The following is a 21,374-nucleotide window of genomic DNA, read 5'->3' on the forward strand; positions in this document are numbered from 1 at the left end:
ATTGTGGGAAGGGTACCCGAAACGTTCGACCCAAGTTAAACAATTTAAAGGCAATGCTACGAAATACTAATTGAGTGCATTTAAACTTGTGACCCACTGGGAATGTGATGAAAGAAATAAAAGCTGAAATAAATCATTCTCTCTACTATTATTCTGACATTTCACATTCTTAAAATAAAGTGGTGATCCTAACTGACCTAAGACAGGGCATTTTTACTAGGATTAAATGTCAGGAATTGTGAAAAACTGAGTTTAAATGTATTTGGCTAAGGTGTATGTAAACCTCCGACTTCAACTGTATTCTTAATTCCATTCCTTACTTAGATTTGTGTGTATTGGGTATATGTTGTGAAATTGTTAGAGCTCTGTTGCAAATGTTCCTAAACCATGCTTGATACTCCAGTTGTAACTGCATTTTTAAAACAATGCTTTAGCGCAATTGCTTGATACTCTGGTTTTAAGATGCCATTGCCCCTTTAAGAGCTCTGTTGCAAATGTTCCTAAACCATGCTTGACACTCCAGTTGTAACTGCATTAGCACAATTGTAGGAGTATAGAAATAAACGTGTTATCAATGGAAAGCTTGGATCCCCCTCTTTTTTTAACAAAGATCAAAACTGCTTTCAAAAGTGTTTTCCCCGTGATTGCGTTAAGAGTTGTTGTCCATTGACTGCTTGAATAAACTGCCCTACAAAGGAAAAGGGCAGTAACTAGAAAACAGTACAACTGAAGACAAAGGCTTTAAAGTTGTTTTTGCTGTCCAGCCAAATATGTCGTAGGTAGATAAGTGTAAATGCACTGATGTATCATCTTATTATGACCGCTGATCTGACCTATGACCCCTAAAATGCTGATACTGCCTTCTGCTGCTGTATGACCATAAACAGCTGTATGAGTCATGTAAAAGCAAAGTGCAGTATCTAAAAAATCTAAATGTGTTTATCTAGATTTCTTGTTGTTTTTAATGGTGTTATGTAGTTGTGTTTTCATGTTTTGAATGTTGTATTGTAGCAACCCTAAAGCTTTTTTTATCCATAAGGTAAGAACTATTTCATCACGGAGAATGTTTATACTTATGTGACTTTGTATTACTATCAATGCTGTCCTTTTCTTTATGTTAGCGAGCTTCTCAATATTTTGTTTGCTATCTTTCTTACCATTATCTGGGTATTTGCATTTCAATGCGAGTTAAACCATAATGTTTCCGCGTGATTGTGCCATGTTTATTCTGGTGATAACTGGGAGTGTGTGAGGGTGAGTGTCATGGTCGGGATGGCCTGAACTCAGAGCCTGATAGAATACCAAGGAAAACCGTAGTAACTGCAGTAGAACATGGTGGAACAAAGCCAGATGGCAGTAACTTCACTTACTGCTGTTTCCTTGGTTTTTACTGGGATTTTGTAGTTACATCAAATTTGACCCTGCATTTTCTCTGAAACAGAAGATAATTGAACCAGGACACTTTGTCACAAGATATAACAGATACTACGAAGCCTGATTTAGGTCTAAACTCATCTTTGACCAAATGTGTAGCAGCAGTTTGCAATTGTACGGCAGAATAGCTGTGCACACAATCCTAATACCTCTTCATGGACTACATTTGAACACTTGAACAGTGTCTTCTTTTAGGGCGTGAACTGGTATGGTAAGATTACCTAGTGGGGCCAGTAACTGAAAGGTTGCTGGTTCGATTACCTGAGCCGTCAAGGTACAAATCTGTCGATGTGCCCTTAAGCAAGGCACTTACACCTAATTTGCTCCAGGGGCACCGTACTACTATGGCTGACCCTGTAAAACAGCACATTTCACTGCATCTATCCGGTGTCTGTGACAATACATTTAAAAATATTGTATTTATTTATTACAACAGTTAATTTAACAATGCTGGTTATAAATCTTGTTGACATCCATCCAAGGACACCTTGACTTGCATTACACTCTCACTCCAGATAAATATTCTCATGAAATCATATGACTTACAGTTAGAGAAAAGGATTCCTGTAAACGTGGCCTGCTACAAGCAGGAAACAAGTTATGGATGTGTGATCTATCTTGTCATCTTTTTGGGTAACCATTACATTACATTACATTTACGTCATTTAGCAGACGCTCTTATCCAGAGCGACTTACAAATAGGTGCATTCACCTTATAGCCAGTGGGATAACAACTTTACAATGTTTTTTTTTTTTTTTGGGGGGTGGGGGGGGTTGGAGTAAAGGGGGGGTAGAAGGATTACTTTATCCTATCCCAGGTATTCCTTAAAGAGGTGGGGTTTCAAATGTCTCCGGAAGGTGGTGAGTGACTCCGCTGTCCTGGCGTCGTGAGGGAGCTTGTTCCACCATTGGGGTGCCAGAGCAGCGAACAGTTTTGACTGGGCTGAGCGGGAACTATGCTTCCGCAGAGGTAGGGAGCCAGCAGGCCAGAGGTGGATGAACGCGAGTGCCCTCGTTTGGGTGTAGGGACTGATCAGAGCCTGAAGGTACGGAGGTGCCGTTCCCCTCACAGCTCCGTAGGCAAGCACCATGGTCTTGTAGCAGATGTGAGCTTCAACTGGAAGCCAGTGGAGTGTGCGGAGGAGCGGGGTGACGTGAGAGAACTTGGGAAGGTTGAACACCAGACGGGCTGCGGCATTCTGGATGAGTTGTAGGGGTTTAATGGCACAGGCAGGGAGCCCAGCCAACAGCGAGTTGCAGTAATCCAGACGGGAGATGACAAGTGCCTGGATTAGGACCTGTGCCGCTTCCTGTGTAAGGCAGGGTCGTACTCTCCGAATGTTGTAGAGCATGAACCTACAGGATCGGGTCACCGCCTTGATGTTAGCGGAGAACGACAGGGTGTTGTCCAGGGTCACGCCAAGGCTCTTCGCACTCTGGGAGGAGGACACAACGGAGTTGTCAACCGTGATGGCGAGATCATGGAACGGGCAGTCCTTCCCGGGAGGAAGAGCAGCTCCGTCTTGACGAGGTTCAGCTTGAGGTGGTGATCCGTCATCCATACTGATATGTCTGCCAGACATGCAGAGATGCGATTCGCCACCTGGTTATCAGAAGGGGGAAAGGAGAAGATTAGTTGTGTGTCGTCAGCGTAGCAATGATAGGAGAGGCCATGTGAGGATATGACAGCGCCAAGTGACTTGGTGTATAGCGAGAATAGGAGAGGGCCTAGAACTGAGCCCTGGGGGACACCAGTGGTGAGAGCACGTGGTGCGGAGACAGCTTCTCGCCATGCCACTTGGTAGGAGCGACCGGTCAGGTAGGACGCAATCCAAGAGTGAGCCGCGCCGGAGATGCCCAGCTCGGAGAGGGTGGAGAGGAGGATCTGATGGTTCACAGTATCAAAGGCAGCAGACAGGTCTAGAAGGACAAGAGCAGAGGAGAGATAGTTAGCTTTAGCAGTGCGGAGAGCCTCTGTGACACAGAGAAGAGCAGTCTCAGTTGAATGACCAGTCTTGAAACCTGACTGGTTTGGATCAAGAAGGTCATTCTGAGAGAGATAGCAAGAGAGTTGGCTAAAGACGGCACGCTCAATAGTTTTGGAGAGAAAAGAAAAGAAGGGATACTGGTCTGTAGTTGTTGACATCGGAGGGATCGAGTGTTGGTTTTTGAGAAGGGGTGCAACTCTCGCTCTCTTGAAGACGGAAGGGACATAGCCAGCGGTCAAGGATGAGTTGATCAGCGAGGTGAGGTAAGGGAGAAGGTCACCGGAGATGGTCTGGAGAAGAGAGGAGGGGATAGGGTCAAGCGGGCAGGTTGTTGGGCAGCCTGCCGTCACAAGTCGCAAGATTTTATCTGGAGAGAGAGGGGAGAAAGAAGTCAAAGCATAGGGTAGGGCAGTGTGAGCAGGACCAGCAGTGTCATTTGACTTAACAAACGAGGATCGGATGTCATCAACCTTCTTTTCAAAATGGTTGACGAAGTCATCCACAGAGAGGGAGGAGGGGGAGATTCAGCAGGGAGGAGAATGTGGCAAAGAGCTTCCTAGGGTTAGAGGCGGATGCTTGGAATTTAGAGTGGTAGAAAGTGGCCCTAGCAGCAGAAACAGATGAAGAAAATGTAGAGAGGAGGGAGTGAAAAGATGCCAGGTCTGCAGGGAGTTTTCTTCCATTTCCGCTCAGCTGCCCGGAGCTCTGTTCTGTGAGCTCGCAATGAGTCATCAAGCCACGGAGCTGGAGGGGAGGACCGAGCCGGCCGGGAGGATAGGGGACATAGAGAGTCAAAGGATGCAGAAAGGGAGGAGAGGAGGGTTGAGGAGGCAGAATCAGGAGATTGGAGGAAGAAGGATTGAGCAGAGGGAAGAGATGATAGGATGGAAGAGGAGAGAGTAGCGGGAGAGAGAGAGCGAAGGTTGCGACGGCGCATTACCATCTGTGTAGGGGCAGAGTGAGTAGTGTTGGAGGAGAGGGAGAGAGAAAAGGATACAAAGTAGTGGTCGGAGACTTGGAGGGGAGTTGCAGTGAGATTAGTAGAAGAACAGCATCTAGTAAAGATGAGGTCAAGCGTATTGCCTGCCTTGTGAGTAGGGGGGACGGTGAGAGGGTGAGGTCAAAAGAGGAGAGGAGTGGAAAGAAGGAGGCAGAGAGAAATGAGTCATATGTAGACGTAGGGAGGTTGAAATCCCCCAGAACTGTGAGGGTGAGCCATCCTCAGGAAAGGAACTTATCAAGGCGTCAAGCTCATTGATGAACTCTCCAAGGGAACCTGGAGGGCGATAGATGACAAGGATATTAAGCTTAAATGGGCTAGTGACTGTGACAGCATGGAATTCAAATGAGGAGATAGACAGATGGGTCAGGGGAAAAATTGAGAATGTCCACTTGGGAGAGATGAGGATTCCTGTGCCACCACCCCGCTGACCAGATGCTCTGGGGTATGCGAGAACACATGGTCAGACGAGGAGAGAGCAGCAGGAGTATCAGTGTTTTCAGTGGTAATCCATGTTTCCGTCAGCGCCAAGAAGTCGAGGGACTGGAGGGTAGCATAGGCTGGGATGAAGTCTGCCTTGTTGGCAGCAGAACGGCAGTTCCAGAGGCTGCCTGAGCCCTGGAACTCCACGTGGGTCGTGCGTGCAGGGACCACCAGGTTAGAGAGGCAGCAGCCACGCAGTGTGAGGCGTTTGTGTAGCCTGTGCGGAGAGGAGAGAACAGGGATAGGCAGAGGCATAGTTGACAGGCTGCAGCAGATGGCTACAATAATGCAGAGGAGATCGGAATAAAATGAACTAAACATCTGGGAAAGGAGAGAGCAGGGCCTCCCTCACCACAACTCCCAAATATAACTCTCCCAACTTCCACCTCAGAAACTATAATTGTTGTAAACTACAGCTGTTCAATGTTTTCTAGGAATAGACTAACCTAGTTTATTCAGCTAGCTAACTAGGTGCAGTATTATTCCGTGAAAAACGTCCGGGCACCTTGATTGGCATCGTCTGTGGAAGGCTGTTTGCTTGCTTGCTAGCTACCTACGCTTGATGTTTATTGCTCAGTTATTTTACATAGTTAGTTTCTGTATTCCCATCAAAACATACATTTACTGTTATTCGATTAAATTAACTGATAGCTACAAACATAATGTCGAATGACAAGCTAACGTTGGCTAACAAGCTATCCATTGCAACACGGAAATGTCTAGCTTCAACCATTTTAATAAATTAATTGTCAGGTTTTAATTTAGACAAATGGCATTACGTAGCTATAATCAAGTTATTCTCAGAAAACTGTGCATTAGATCCAAAAGCCTTACCATTTCGTTGAGTTGTTGCTTGTTTTTTGTAACCACATTGGAACATTCCAACATTCATCTTTAAGGACATGAACTGGCAGAACAGGTTTCAGCAAAGTATCAGAATGTGTTTATCCAGCTTTCTTGTTGTTTTTCGGTTTGATTGAAACAGTTTGAGAGTTGTAACTATATTCCAACTGTATTTAATGGTGTTATGTAGTCATGTTATCATGTTTTCAATGTTGTATTGATGTAGGCCTAACCCTCACCAATATTTCTGTTGATGGAGAGACACCAGACAAGACCCAGAGACAGCAACAGAATAATATAATAGGATGGAGAGAGACACCAGACAAGACATAGAGACAGCAACAGAAGAATATGATATGATGGAGAGAGACACCAGACAAGACACAGAGACAGCAACAGAAGAATAGGATATGATGGAGAGAGACACCAGACAAGACACAGAGATAGCAACAGAAGAATATGATATGATGGAGAGAGACACCAGACAAGACACAGAGACAGCAACAGAATAGGGTATGATGGAGAGAGACACCAGACAAGACACAGTGACAGCAACAGAAGAATAGGATATGATGGAGAGAGACACCAGACAAGACACAGAGACAGCAACAGAATAGGGTATGATGGAGAGAGACACCAGACAAGACACAGTGACAGTAACAGAAGAATATGATATGATGGAGAGAGACACCAGACAAGATGAAAGACATCAATAGACGACACAGATAAAGTGATGGAGAAAGACAGAGGAGGGGAGAACACAGAGTAGACTATCACTTAAAGCTGATATAGGGATTCTAATTACGAGAGAGAGAGAGAGAGAGAGAGAGAGAGAGAGAGAGAGAGAGAGAGAGAGAGAGAGAGAGAGAGAGAGAGAGAGAGAGAGAGAGAGAGAGAGAGAGAGAGAGAGAGAGAGAGAGAGAGAGAGAGAGAGAGAGAGAGAGAGAGAGAGAGAGAGAGAGAGAGAGATTAGGTACTGTGGGATTCTTTAATCAGTTTAGCTCATTGGACAGGTCAGAGTCTATATTTGAAGTTCTTGAGTGGTTTTTGGCAATACACTGGTGATGTATTCATGGATTTAGCTGTTGAAATTCCTTCCCGGACCCTCCCACTGGCTGTGGGCTAAGCCACCGATGTCTTCAAATCCTAGGGTAGAGAGGAGCTGCTACTCCTGGGGAGAGAGGAGCTGTTACCCCTGGGGAGAGAGGAGCTGCTACCCCTGGGGAGAGAGGAGCTGCTACCCCTGGGGAGAGAGGAGCTGCTACCCCTGGGGAGAGAGGAGCTGTTACCCCTGGGGAGAGAGGAGCTGTTACCCCTGGGGAGAGAGGAGCTGCTACCCCTGGAGAGAGAGGAGCTGCTACTCCTGGAGAGAGAGGAGCTGCAACGAAGAGAGACTGCGACCCTGCTCGGGAAGAGCTTAACGACTGGTGATTGTTGGGGCATGTTTGGCAGGAGCTTCAGTGATGAAGACTGCTGAACTTGCTGATGTTTCACAATATGCCATGGCCGTCTCAGTCACCAGGTCTCAACCCAATTGAAGACAACCATCAACAAAACACTAAATTATGGAATTTCTTGTGGAAGAATGATGTCACATCCCTCCAATAGAGTTCCAGACACTTTTATTTTTTTACCTTGACAATAAACATTTTAATGAACCACAAACACTTGATGTTTAGGGAAAACACACAGACAGTTTGCGTTCCTTCTCACATATGCACCTAGGAAGATGCAGTTTTTCTCAACCTGTCATTTTACATAATTTTGCAAGACACATACCATAAAATTTATCCATAGACTTTTGTCCATATTTACAGAAGGCTGTCATTTCACAAATTGTTCCTATATTGAAAGAACATAGGGAAAATAAAGTCAAACATTTCAATACATAACAAAATAATAAAAACAATCACAGAATTGAGGGTACATACAGCATTACTCAGTCTTAATGTATTTTAACCATATTAACCAGTTTAATCAAATTGTTTTCATTTGGAACACTAAATCAGAACTACATTTGGAGTTTCAGACACTTGTAGAATGTATGCCAAGGCACATTGTAAGAGCTATAAAGAGACAGGGAGTGGGAGAGAGAACAGGTAGAACCTGATATGTAAATGAGCAGAGCAAACGAAAGGAACTTTCCACGACCGAATGATCATTCCAGACTCTACTTCTATTGAGAGACATATAAAAGGTAAGACGATGATTGTTATGTGTATTCAAATAGTTGATGATATTGTTATGTGTATTCATATAGTTGATGATATTGTTATGTGTATTACTATAGTTGATGATATTGTTATGTGTATTCAAATAGTTGATGATATTGTTACAGTGGGGGAAAAAAGTATTTAGTCAGCCACCAATTGTGCAAGTTCTCCCACTTAAAAAGATGAGAGAGGCCTGGAATTTTCATCATAGGTACACGTCAACTATGACAGACAAAATGAGAAAAAAAATTCCAGAAAATCACATTGTAGGATTTTTAATGAATTTATTTGCAAATTATGGTGGAAAATAAGTATTTGGTCAATAACAAAAGTTTCTCAATACTTTGTTATATACCCTTTGTTGGCAATGACACAGATCAAACGTTTTCTGTAAGTCTTCACAAGGTTTTCACACACTGTTGCTGGTATTTTGGCCCATTCCTCCATGCAGATCTCCTCTAGAGCAGTGATGTTTTGGGGCTGTCGCTGGGCAACACAGACTTTCAACTCCCTCCAAAGATTTTCTATGGGGTTGAGATCTGGAGACTGGCTAGGCCACTCCAGGACCTTGAAATGCTTCTTACGAAGCCACTCCTTCGTTGCCCGGGCGGTGTGTTTGGGATCATTGTCATGCTGAAAGACCCAGCCACGTTTCATCTTCAATGCCCTTGCTGATGGAAGGAGGTTTTCACTCAAAATCTCACGATACATGGCCCCATTCATTCTTTCCTTTACACGGATCAGTCGTCCTGGTCCCTTTGCAGAAAAACAGCCCCAAAGCATGATGTTTCCACCCCCATGCTTCACAGTAGGTATGGTGTTCTTTGGATGCAACTCAGCATTCTTTGTCCTCCAAACACGACGAGTTGAGTTTTTACCAAAAGTTATATTTTGGTTTCATCTGACCATATGACATTCTCCCAATCCTCTTCTGGATCATCCAAATGCACTCTAGCAAACTTCAGACGGGCCTGGACATGTACTGGCTTAAGCAGGGGGACACGTCTGGCACTGCAGGATTTGAGTCCCTGGCGGCGTAGTGTGTTACTGATGGTAGGCTTTGTTACTTTGGTCCCAGCTCTCTGCAGGTCATTCACTAGGTCCCCCGTGTGGTTCTGGGATTTTTGCTCACCGTTCTTGTGATCATTTTGACCCCACGGGGTGACATCTTGCGTGGAGACCCAGATCGAGGGAGATTATCAGTGGTCTTGTATGTCTTCCATTTCCTAATAATTGCTCCCACAGTTGATTTCTTCAAACCAAGCTGCTTACCTATTGCAGATTCAGTCTTCCCAGCCTGGTGCAGGTCTACAATTCTGTTTCTGGTGTCCTTTGACAGCTCTTTGGTCTTGGCCATAGTGGAGTTTGGAGTGTGACTGTTTGAGGTTGTGGACAGGTGTCTTTTATACTGATAACAAGTTCAAACAGGTGCCATTAATACAGGTAACGAGTGGAGGACAGAGGAGCCTCTTAAAGAAGAAGATACAGGTCTGTGAGAGCCAGAAATCTTGCTTGTTTGTAGGTGACCAAATACTTATTTTCCACCATAATTTGCAAATAAATTCATTAAAAATCCTACAATGTGATTTTCTGGAGAAAAAAAATCTCAATTTGTCTGTCATAGTTGACGTGTACCTATGATGAAAATTACAGGCCTCTTTCATCTTTTTAAGTGGGAGAACTTGCACAATTGGTGGCTGACTAAATACTTTTTTCCCCCTCTGTATGTGTATTAATATAGTTGATGATATTGTTATGTGTATTAATATAGTTGATGATATTGTTATGTGTATTCATCTAGTTCATTATATTGTTGTGTATTTATATAGTTGATGATATTGTTATGTGTATTCATATAGTTGATGATATTGTTATGTGTATTAATATAGTTGATGATATTGTTATGTGTATTCATCTAGTTCATTATATTGTTGTGTATTTATATAGTTGATGATATTGTTATGTGTATTCATATAGTTGATGATATTGTTATGCGTATTCATATAGTTTATGATATTGTTATGTGTATTCATATAGTTGATGATATTGTTATGTGTATTCATATAGTTGATGATATTGTTATGTGTATTAATATAGTTGATGATATTGTTATGTGTATTCATATAGTTGATGATATTGTTATGTGTATTAATATAGTTGATGATATTGTTAGGTGTATTCATATAGTTGATGATACAGTGGGGAAAAAAAGTATTTAGTCAGCCACCAATTGTGCAAGTTCTCCCACTTAAAAAGATGAGAGAGGCCTGTAATTTTCATCATAGGTACACGTCAACTATGACAGACAAATTGAGGAAAAAAAATCCAGAAAATCACATTGTAGGATTTTTAATGAATTTATTTGCAAATTATGGTGGAAAATAAGTATTTGTTCACACAAACAATAAGATTTCTGGCTCTCACAGACCTGTAACTTCTTCTTTAAGAGGCTCCTCTGTCCTCCACTCGTTACCTGTATTAATGGCACCTATTTGAACTTGTTATCAGTATAAAAGACACCTGTCCACAACCTCAAACAGTCACACTCCAAACTCCACTATGGCCAAGACCAAAGAGCTGTCAAAGGACACCAGAAACAAAATTGTAGACCTGCACCAGGCTGGGAAGACTGAATCTGCAATAGGTAAGCAGCTTGGTTTGAAGAAATCAACTGTGGGGAGCAATTATTAGGAAATGGAAGACATACAAGACCACTGATAATCTCCCTCGATCTGGGGGCTCACGCGAAGATCTCACCCCGTGGGGTCAAAATGATCACAAGAACGGTGAGCAAAAATCCCAGAACAACACGGGGGACCTAGTGAATGACCTGCAGAGAGCTGGGACCAAAGTAACAAAGCCTACCATCAGTAACACACTACGCGCCAGGGACTCAAATCCTACAGTGCCAGACGTGTCCCCCTGCTTAAGCCAGTACATGTCCAGGCCCGTCTGAAGTTTGCTAGAGTGCATTTGGATGATCCAGAAGAGGATTGGGAGAATGTCATATGGTCAGATGACACCAAAATATAACTTTTTAGTAAAAACTCAACTTGTCGTGTTTGGAGGACAAAGAATGCTGAGTTGCATCCAAAGAACACCATACCTACTGTGAAGCATGGGGGTGTAAACATCATGCTTTGGGGCTGTTTTTCTGCAAAGGGACCAGGACGACTAATCCGTGTAAAGGAAAGAATGAATGGGGCCATGTATCGTGAGATTTTGAGTGAAAACCTCCTTCCATCAGCAAGGGCATTGAAGATGAAACGTGGCTGGGTCTTTCAGCATGACAATGATCCCAAACACACCACCCGGGCAAGGAAGGAGTGGCTTTTTAAAGAAGCATTTCAAGGTCCTGGAGTGGCCTAGCCAGTCTACAGATCTCAACCCCATAGAAAATCTTTGGAGGGAGTTGAAAGTCTGTGTTGCCCAGCGACAGCCCCAAAACATCACTGCTCTAGAGGAGATCTGCATGGAGGAATGGGCCAAAATACCAGCAACAGTGTGTGAAAACCTTGTGAAGACTTACAGAAAACGTTTGACCTGTGTCATTGCCAACAAAGGGTATATAACAAAGTATTGAGAAACTTTTGTTATTGACCAAATACTTATTTTCCACCATAATTTGCAAATAAATTCATAAAAAATCCTACAATGTGATTTTCTGGATTTTTTTCTCATTTTGTCTGTCATAGTTGACGTGTACCTATGATGAAAATTACAGGCCTCTCTCATCTTTTTAAGTGGGAGAACTTGCACAATTGGTGGCTGACTAAATACTTTTTTTCCCCACTGTATGTTTTGTGGACAGTGCTATAATAGGCCTACTCTCCTTAAAATGTTTTCGATATAAATTAGATGCGTGGGGTGAATTTGTTCTGTTTTCATCTGTGTGCCCCAGGGTGATCGCTCCTACACTATCTAGAATCTAAAAGGGTTCTTTGGCTGTCTCCATAGGAGAACCCTTTGTAGAACCCTTTTTGGTCCTAGGTAGAACCCTTTTGGGTTCCATGAAGAATCCTTTCCACAGAGGGTTCTACATGGAAGCCAGAAGAGTTTTACCTGGAACCCAAAAGCGTTATCCTATGGGGACAGCCAGAGGACCCTTTTGGAACTTTTCTAAGAGTGTACTGTATCATAAGTCTATTGACTTGTCTTCTCAAAACAGGCTTAAAACACAACAAGCAACAACATTTTCTCTTTCTAATCTACTGTTAACTCTTTTCACTCAGGAAGGTATGTTGTGTGAAAGAGAGACAAATAAATACTGTGGAAAGACTAACAACAACTTACACTTCCTCAAAACAGGCTGTGCGTATTCATTAGTGCCCACCGTAAACTAATGAACACAACCCAGGTTGTAGCCTACAACTCGGCTGTTGATGCCTGCCTGATGCTGTAACCTGAACTTAGCCTGAGGGGTGTATTATGATGCAAGCTAGATATACTGGTTTTCTAAAGCTAGCTTCAGTTAGCTTCACATTCCAGCTCAGGCCTCATCCATTAGAATATACAGAGCGCTAGTCATCAGGAAGGTGCTCTCTCAGCAGAACAGTAGATATCTCAATGACTTGACATGTTCTGGTTGTGAATTCAGGCTGCAAGGTGAGAATCCTGCCAGGAATTATTGTAAAGTGTGTAGAGAAATTAAATGTATGGTGTAATTTTAGTACAGTGAATGGATGTAAAACACTCAGACCTAACAGTCTACTTCTACTGAGACAGGTTTGTATCAGTCTAATCATACAAAATGGCTCTAACTGAACATGTGCAAGTCAAATTCAATATATCAATATTCATATATAGTTCTACATTTAACATTTCATATGATAAATGTAATTGTATCATAGTTCCACTATAGTGTAGTGATCCTCGCTAAATGAGCCACGTCACAATTCCAACCAATTAACCCAATTGGCGCCAATGGCGCGATGCGTAGGTTGCTTGCCTTTTTACAAGTGCAACCTGGGTTTGCTTCCCTGCCGCGCTGTTTGCTACATTGGTGTCAGAAGTAGTATGGTGTCTGTGAGGCCATCAGGATGCATGGCCCGGATGTGTGAGGGGTCTGAGTAGTCGAAGCACGGCACTTGCTTTTATAGGGGGCAGTGTGAGCCAGGTTACAATTCCCATCGCAGCAATAGGATTAACCTAGTTTTCGCCAGCGACCTGGGTTCACTGCCCTGCCCCGCTGTTTGCTACAATATTAATATCACAGGCTACCCGACGTCCGTTGAACAAAGAGACACAACAATATGAGTGAAAGGATTTTAGGATAATATCAGTTAGTGTTTATTTAAAGTTGTCTTCTGGGTTCAGCCTTCTAGCTTCCTTTATCAATTGGGTGAAATATAACAAATGACATGGTCTCAGAGTTTGGAGATAACCAGTCCCAGTTTAAATCGCCCATGATTTCCATTTCATCATTTCCCCAGAGTAGCAAGGGAATCTAGAGACTCAACCTTTGCAGAATCAGAATCACCTTTATTCGCCAAGTACATTTGCACATACATACAGTGGGGAGAACAAGTATTTGATACACTGCCGATTTTGCCGGTTTTCCTACTTACAAAGCATGTAGAGGTCTGTCATTTTTATCATAGGTACACTTCAACTGTGAGAGATGGAATCTAAAACTAAAATCCAGAAAATCACATTGTATGATTTTTAAGTAAATAATTAGCATTTTATTAAATGACATAAGTATTTGATCACCTACCAACCAGTAAGAATTCCAGCTCTCACAGACCTGTTAGTTTTTCTTTAAGAAGCCATCCTGTTCTCCACTCATTACCTGTATTAACTGCACCTGTTTGAACTCGTTACCTGTATAAAAGACACCTGTCCACACACTCAATCAAACAGACTCCAACCTCTCCACAATGGCCAAGACCAGAGAGCTGTGTAAGGACATCAGGGATAAAATTGTAGACCTGCACAAGGCTGGGATGGGCTACAGGACAATAGGCAAGCAGCTTGGTGAGAAGGCAACAACTGTTGGCGCAATTATTAGAAAATGGAAGAAGTTCAAGATGACGGTCAATCACCCTCGGTCTGGGGCTCCATGCAAGATCTCACCTCGAGGGAAAGAGGGAAGGTGGGGAAGCCCAGTACGGCAGACCTGGTCAATGATGAAAGAGGGGACCACAGTCTCAAAGAAAACCATGAACCGGAAAATCCTGCAGCGCACGCAAGGTCCCTGCTCAAGCAGTGCATGTCCAGGCCCGTCTGAAGTTTGCCAATGACCATCTGGATGATCCAGAGGAGGAATGGGAGAAGGTCATGTGGTCTGATGAGACAAAAATAGAGCTTTTTGGTCTAAACTCCACTCGCTGTGTTTGGAGGAAGAAGAAGGATGAGTACAACCCCAAGAACACCATCCCAACCGTGAAGCATGGAGGTGGAAACATCATTCTTTGGGGACAGGACGACTGCACCGTATTGAGGGGAGGATGGATGGGGCCATGTATCGCGAGATCTTGGCCAACAACCTTCTTCCCTCAGTAAGAGCATTGAAGATGGGTCGTGGCTGGGTCTTCCAGCATGACAACGACCCGAAACACACAGCCAGGGCAACTAAGGAGTGGCTCCGTAAGAAGCATCTCAAGGTCCTGGAGTGGCCTAGCCAGTCTCCAGACCTGAACCCAATAGAAAATCTTTGGAGGGAGCTGAAAGTCCGTATTGCCCAGCTACAGCCCCGAAACCTGAAGGATCTGGAGAAGGTCTGTATTGAGGAGTGGGCCAAAATCCCTGCTGCAGTGTGTGCAAACCTGGTCAAGACCTACAGGAAACGTATGATCTCTGTAATTGCAAACAAAGATTTCTGTACCAAATATTAAGTTCTGCTTTTCTGATGTATCAAATACTTATGTCATGCAATAAAATGCAAATTAATTACTTAAAAATCATACAATGTGATTTTCTGGATTTTTGTTTTAGATTCCGTCTCTCACAGTTGAAGTGTACCTATGATAAAAATTACAGACCTCTACATGCTTTGTAAGTAGGAAAACCTGCAAAATCGGCAGTGTATCAAATACTTGTTCTCCCCACTGTATGTAGGATCTTAATTTGAGCCAGTTTGCTACAGCAGGAAAATATTCCTGCAGCAACAGGAAATGTGAATTATAATGTGAGTTATAATTAATGGACATTTTTGTAGCGGTTTATACATTTTTATTAAGGGAAACTCAAGTCTGCCATTTCTAAGTGGAAATTACAAACTTCAGAAGCATTTTAAAACCTCAAATACACTACAAGTTTTACATTTCCTGCATTGCGGGAAAGTTATTCTACAGTGGGGGGTGATAATAATAACAATAATAATAAATAGCCATTTAGCAGACGCTTTTATCCAAAGCGACTTACAGTCGTGCATGCATACATTTTTGTGTATGGGTGGTCCCGGGGATCGAACCCACTACCTTGGCGTTACAAGCGCCGTGCTCTACCAGCTGAGCTACAGAGGATCAAATTAAGATCCTACATCTGTACACATAATTCTACATGGTGATAGTGATTGACAACATTTAGAGACAGAATACAGACAGAAGAGTTTACACAAATTTCTGTACAACATTATACAGAACTGGGTAGAGTGAGCATAGAGCTATAAGAGAATGAACAGTGATATACAGTACAGTCGATATACATATACAGTACCAGTATAAATATATCTAAGAGAGATGAACAGAGTGCTAATGCAGTATAGTTCAGTTATTTAGTGTACAGTTCAGAGATGGCTTGATGTGATGAGCAGCAGAGTGTATAGTCCTTTAGTCTCTATGGGCCAGATGGCCAGTTGGTCAGGGCCACAGCATGGGGAAAGAAACTGTTCAGATGGGGGTCTATAACATCCAATCACATAGGTTTACAGCAGCTGACAGATGCAACATCATTGCTAATAATGCAAACTGCCTTGGTTTAGATAAAGACAAGCTCTGTACAGATGTAGGATCTTAATTTAATCAGCCTGTTGCAGGATAACTAAAACTTGTTGTGTATTTGAGGGTTAAAAAGGCTTCTGAAGTTTGTAATTTCCCTTTTGAAAAATGTCAATTTATTATAATCCACATAATAATTAAAATTTCGAGTTGCTTCAGGATTATTTTCCTGCTGTAGCAAACGGGCTCAAATTAAGATCGTACATCTGTAGCAATATACCTGTCTTTAATGTACATGGCTATATTAGGAGGACATGATTCTCTTTAGACCATTGTTTTTTGACCATTTTACATATTTAATTTACTGTTGTTTAGGCTGGTTGAATGAGTTCCCTATGAGAGGCTACTTCATCTGCAAGAAAACAGGCGGCCGCACCAGTTTCCTCATATGAAATTAAAAGTAAGTGTGTAGACTACGCACTTACAAAATGGCTTTTCAAACTGTGGGACACATTTCTCGGCAACATTAAAATTAGGATAAATGTGTTGATTTGAAGGAAAGACGGGCAGACTGTTAAGTCTAGGCTACATAGAACTATTATATTAGAAAGTTAGGTCGTTTACAGACATTCAATAGTCAGAGTAGGTTTGATGTATGATCACTTATCATGCTGACCAACCTGATGGTCTCTGTTGGAAATGTAAAATATATCATGCCTAGGCTACATGCTCTGTCCTGCTACTGGTAGGCCTGTAACGTTATGGGAACTGATCTGAACAGGTTTAGGCTGGTCATCTAGGATATGTAGGCTATAGCTGAGGTATAGACCTCCATCTGCATATCACTAACAAACCTATATTATATATTATAACCTAGCCTACTTTACATAATATAAATCTCTTACTTGTTGCAAAAATACTTTCTGAATGTATCAATGATTTCCCCTCAGATCAATCATGCCTGTTTTAGCCCTTCTGTCCACATTCTCAGATTGAAAGATAATAAATAGCCTACTTTTAATGAATACAAATACGTGTGAGATATGGCCTTGTGTTGCTGCACTGTCTATAACTACCTTAACAAACAGTGACTTATTATTATTATTGACAGTTAACATGGAGAAGAGTTGTCACAACCAGATGTTCATCTGATTTCATTAAATAGCCTGACTGTTTCGATATGTCTGTTAGTACATTTTTTATTTCTAAGAGATCATGAGTAAAAGAGAACAATGGACATTCTAGAATTAGTTGTCACTGTGTTCACCACAACCAACATGCTGTCAGGGTCAGTGGTCTAAAATGAGTCTCTCTGGGGAGAGAGAGGAGGGGGTCCCTGCCTCTAAAATGAGTCTCTCTGGGGGACATGACACCAAAGCTAAGAGGTGAGATTACAATTTTGTTTAAGAATTCTTAAGATTATTTCCAAAACGCTATATCCACATTTTTTTTCAGCAGAAATTATTGCCTTGGGTACCTTTAATATTACTGGGTAACTTCAATATTACTGTTCTCAGATTTTTTATTAATGGATTTGAGATGTATAAAAAATAAATGTTTTTTTTGGCTAAATGCTCTGTATCCATTTTTTTTTAGCTGGAATGGAATCGTATCCTCTATATTTGACTGTGATACAGTGGGGAAAAAAGTATTTAGTCAGCCACCAATTGTGCAAGTTCTCCCACTTAAAAAGATGAGAGAGGCCTGTAATTTTCATCATAGGTACACGTAATTTTCATCATAGGTACACGTCAACTATGACAGACAAAATGAGAAAAGAAAATCCAGAAAATCACATTGTAGGATTTTTAATGAATTTATTTGCAAATTATGGTGGAAAATAGGTATTTGGTCAATAACAAAAGTTTCTCAATACTTTGTTATATACCCATTGTTGGCAATGACACAGGTCAAACGTTTTCTGTAAGTCTTCACAAGGTTTTCACACACTATTGCTGGTATTTTGGCCCATTCCTCCATGCAGATCTCCTCTAGAGCAGTGATGTTTTGGGGCTGTCGCTGGGCAACACGGACTTTCAACTCCCCTCCAAAGATTTTCTATGGGGTTGAGATCTGGAGACTGGCTAGGCCACTCCAGGACCTTGAAATGCTTCTTACGAAGCCACTCCTTCGTTGCCCGGGCGGTGTGTTTAGGATCATTGTCATGCTGAAAGACCCAGCCACGTTTCATCTTCAATGCCCTTGCTGATGGAAGGAGGTTTTCACTCAAAATCTCACGATACATGGCCCCATTCATTCTTTCCTTTACACGGATCAGTCGTCCTGGTCCCTTTGCAGAAAAACAGCCCCAAAGCATGATGTTTCCACCCCCATGCTTCACAGTAGGTATGGTGTTCTTTGGATGCAACTCAGCATTCTTTGTCCTCCAAACACGACGAGTTGAGTTTTTACCAAAAAGTTCTATTTTGGTTTCATCTGACCATATGACATTCTCCCAATCCTCTTCTGGATCATCCAAATGCACTCTAGCAAACTTCAGACGGGCCTGGACATGTACTGGCTTATGCAGGGGGACACGTCTGGCACTGCAGGATTTGAGTTCCTGGCGGCGTAGTGTGTTACTGATGGTAGGCTTTGTTACTTTGGTCCCAGCTCTCTGCAGGTCATTCACTAGGTCCCCCCGTGTTGTTCTGGGATTTTTGCTCACCGTTCTTGTGATCATTTTGACCCCACGGGGTGAGATCTTGCGTGGAGCCCCAGATCGAGGGAGATTATCAGTGGTCTTGTATGTCTTCCATTTCCTAATAATTGCTCCCACAGTTGATTTCTTCAAACCAAGCTGCTTACCTATTGCAGATTCATTCTTCCCAGCCTGGTGCAGGTCTACAATTTTGTTTCTGGTGTCCTTTGACAGCTCTTTGATCTTGGCCATAGTGGAGTTTGGAGTGTGACTGTTTGAGGTTGTGGACAGGTGTCTTTTATACTGATAACAAGTTCAAACAGGTGCCATTAATACAGGTAACGAGTGGAGGACAGAGGAGCCTCTTAAAGAAGAAGTTACAGGTCTGTGAGAGCCAGAAATCGTGCTTGTTTGTAGGTGATCAAATACTTATTTTCCACCATAATTTGCAAATAAATTCATAAAAAATCCTACAATGTGATTTTCTGGATTTTTTTTCTCAATTTGTCTGTCATAGTTGACGTGTACCTATGATGAAAAGTACAGGCCTCTCTCATCTTTTTAAGTGGGAGAACTTGCACAATTGGTGGCTGACTAAAAACTTTTTTCCCCCACTGTATGTGGTTGTCTCACCTAGATATCTTAAGATGAATGCACTTACAGATGCCATATCTTTATTTGACCCAGTTTCTCACAGCAGGAAAATAATCCTGCAGCAATAGGAAATGTAAATTATTATGTGCATTATAATTCATGACATTTTTTTGTAGTGGTCGGTACATTTTTCATTAGGGCAAATCAAGTTTGACATTTTTTAAGTGGAAATTACAAACTCTAGAAGCCTTTTTAAAGCTTGAATACACTACAATATGGCAACTGTATTGTAAGTCACTCTGGGCCCGGTTTCCCGATAGCGATGGAATTTAGGCTTACCAGTGTTTTAAGATGCATCTTTCCTACAACGGTTGAAGATGTAACATGTATTTCCCACGCACCACGCAGAGAGAACGGTCGCCAAGTGCGTTGTTGGAGCATGTCGTTATTTAGAGGATCGAAAGAAAGGGAGCGCCGCTCTTGGATCAGTTTTCTCCATTCAAATCTTTCCTTAACATTATAATTAGTTCACAATACTGATGACAGATCAGCTCCTAGAGAGATATTACCACCTACGGCTGCAAATATTGAGGCGGCTTATTCTAAATCACAGATTTGGCACATCATTGGGCACGTTAGGCTACACATCATGAAATATATTGAGACAAATTACAGACCGTAGTCTACAAGTAGCAAAATAGAACTCAATTGATTGAAATAGGACTATAGCCTACTGTTTATATTTTAATGCAGTTGTCTCGGTTTTCATTTGAAGCATCATTTTATACGTTGCATGTTTGCATCAATTACAAAGACATTTGCAACTTTGTATTTGTAGTCAACTTTGTTCTGAATTTATCGGCGGTCACAGAGAGACGGATAAACCATGTGATTCTATGTTTAGCGGAGATCTTCTGTGTATAAAGTGACGCGAGAGGGCAAAAAAGCATCTAACCACGCACTTGGCTGTTCTACAAGTGGTCTGAGGCAGGTATTAGAATATGAGCGTTTTCAAGTGCAACGTTAATAACGATGGTTTTGGGAAACAGCTCAGAGATTTAACAATGCTCCTACGAAGGTTCTAACGATTAACTTATCCTTAAGATGCTTTTGGGATGCCATGGACAAAAACATCTGCTAAATTCAAAGGTAAATGTGTTACATACAGATCTCATATTACTGGATTAATTTTTTTAAACAATTTTTAATATTGATGTTACAAATGTATCATGTGTACAGTTCTTTATAAAAAAAAAGTAGTTATTTGTTACATTTGACTGTGTAAAACCTAGCAGTACTACTTATTTCTCTGAGAGTGAGGCAGATGTACATTCAAGAATTAGTTGTCACTGTGTTAACCACAACCAACATGCTGTATCTCTGTTTAGGGGTCAGTGGTCTAAAATGAGTCTGTCTGGGGAGAGAGAGGACCAATTTTCTACTCTGAGACGCTTTGTGGATATGGGCCCAGATCTCAAAATATTGTTTTAAAAAACAACGAATTGTTGTTTTACATAATAATAAAAAAAGAATATTACTAATGTACCTGACTTTAAAGACTTGGTTTAGTTTATTGTGTTGCTCTGCTCATGTCCGCGTTCTGGAACTGTCCGCGTCCTCGTACGGTGTGGCGCCAAGCATATTGTCCAGTTACGCGCAGAGTGGTCTGAGGTGATCTTTGGGAACAATGACGGAGTTCGCTAAAGTGTTGAGACACCGAAGTTTATTGTTCAATTTGCTTTTTTTGCATAATGGTCAGTGATAGTATGAGTGTAGCCAGATCCTTTTCACTCGCTATTCTTGTTTAATTGTGTGGTTCACCGGATTCGTCATCATCCTCGAGGGACAGACGAACGACCTGCTAGCTAGCCAAGCTAGTCGGTACAGCTAGCTAAGCTAGCTACTCTACCAGCAGCATCCTAGTTATCCTAGCTACCACTACATCATCACCGGCTCCCTGCATTTCTTGTGGACCGATGGAGCTCCCTGGTTGGTTCTTCCACCTGTTAAACACCGTGGAGGGCTTCTCCCTCTCTCATTGACGGATGCTGGCTACGCTCCCTCTGTCCGGTTCTCCTCTCTTCACTAGATGGATGGTAACTTTAGTGTTTAACCCCTCTGTGTCCAAGGACTGAACTTTTGAATATTATTTTCGGGGCGCCTCAAGTGACATTTTTTACAACGTTTATTTCTGATAAAATTAGTTCATTGCATCCGCCATGGAGCCCAGTTTAATAATATTACCTTCTGTTCCTGGTTATGAAGTAATCGCGAAAAAACAGGCCTTATGTTTGGGCA

General features: G+C 42.1%; 1 long non-coding RNA gene across 1 annotated transcript; it reads left to right on the top strand.

Annotated features, from left to right (window-relative positions):
• Positions 1 to 7,911: 7,911 nt before the first annotated feature.
• On the top strand, positions 7,912 to 20,488 carry LOC121556133. Its single transcript, XR_005998087.2, has 3 exons — positions 7,912 to 7,945; positions 16,217 to 16,301; positions 20,465 to 20,488. It is a non-coding gene; the product is annotated as an uncharacterized LOC121556133 (long non-coding RNA).
• The last annotated feature ends 886 nt before the right edge of the window (positions 20,489 to 21,374 follow it).

Source organism: Coregonus clupeaformis, unplaced genomic scaffold, assembly GCF_020615455.1.
Source record: "Coregonus clupeaformis isolate EN_2021a unplaced genomic scaffold, ASM2061545v1 scaf1816, whole genome shotgun sequence".
In the NCBI taxonomy this organism is placed as follows: Eukaryota; Metazoa; Chordata; class Actinopteri; order Salmoniformes; family Salmonidae; genus Coregonus; species Coregonus clupeaformis.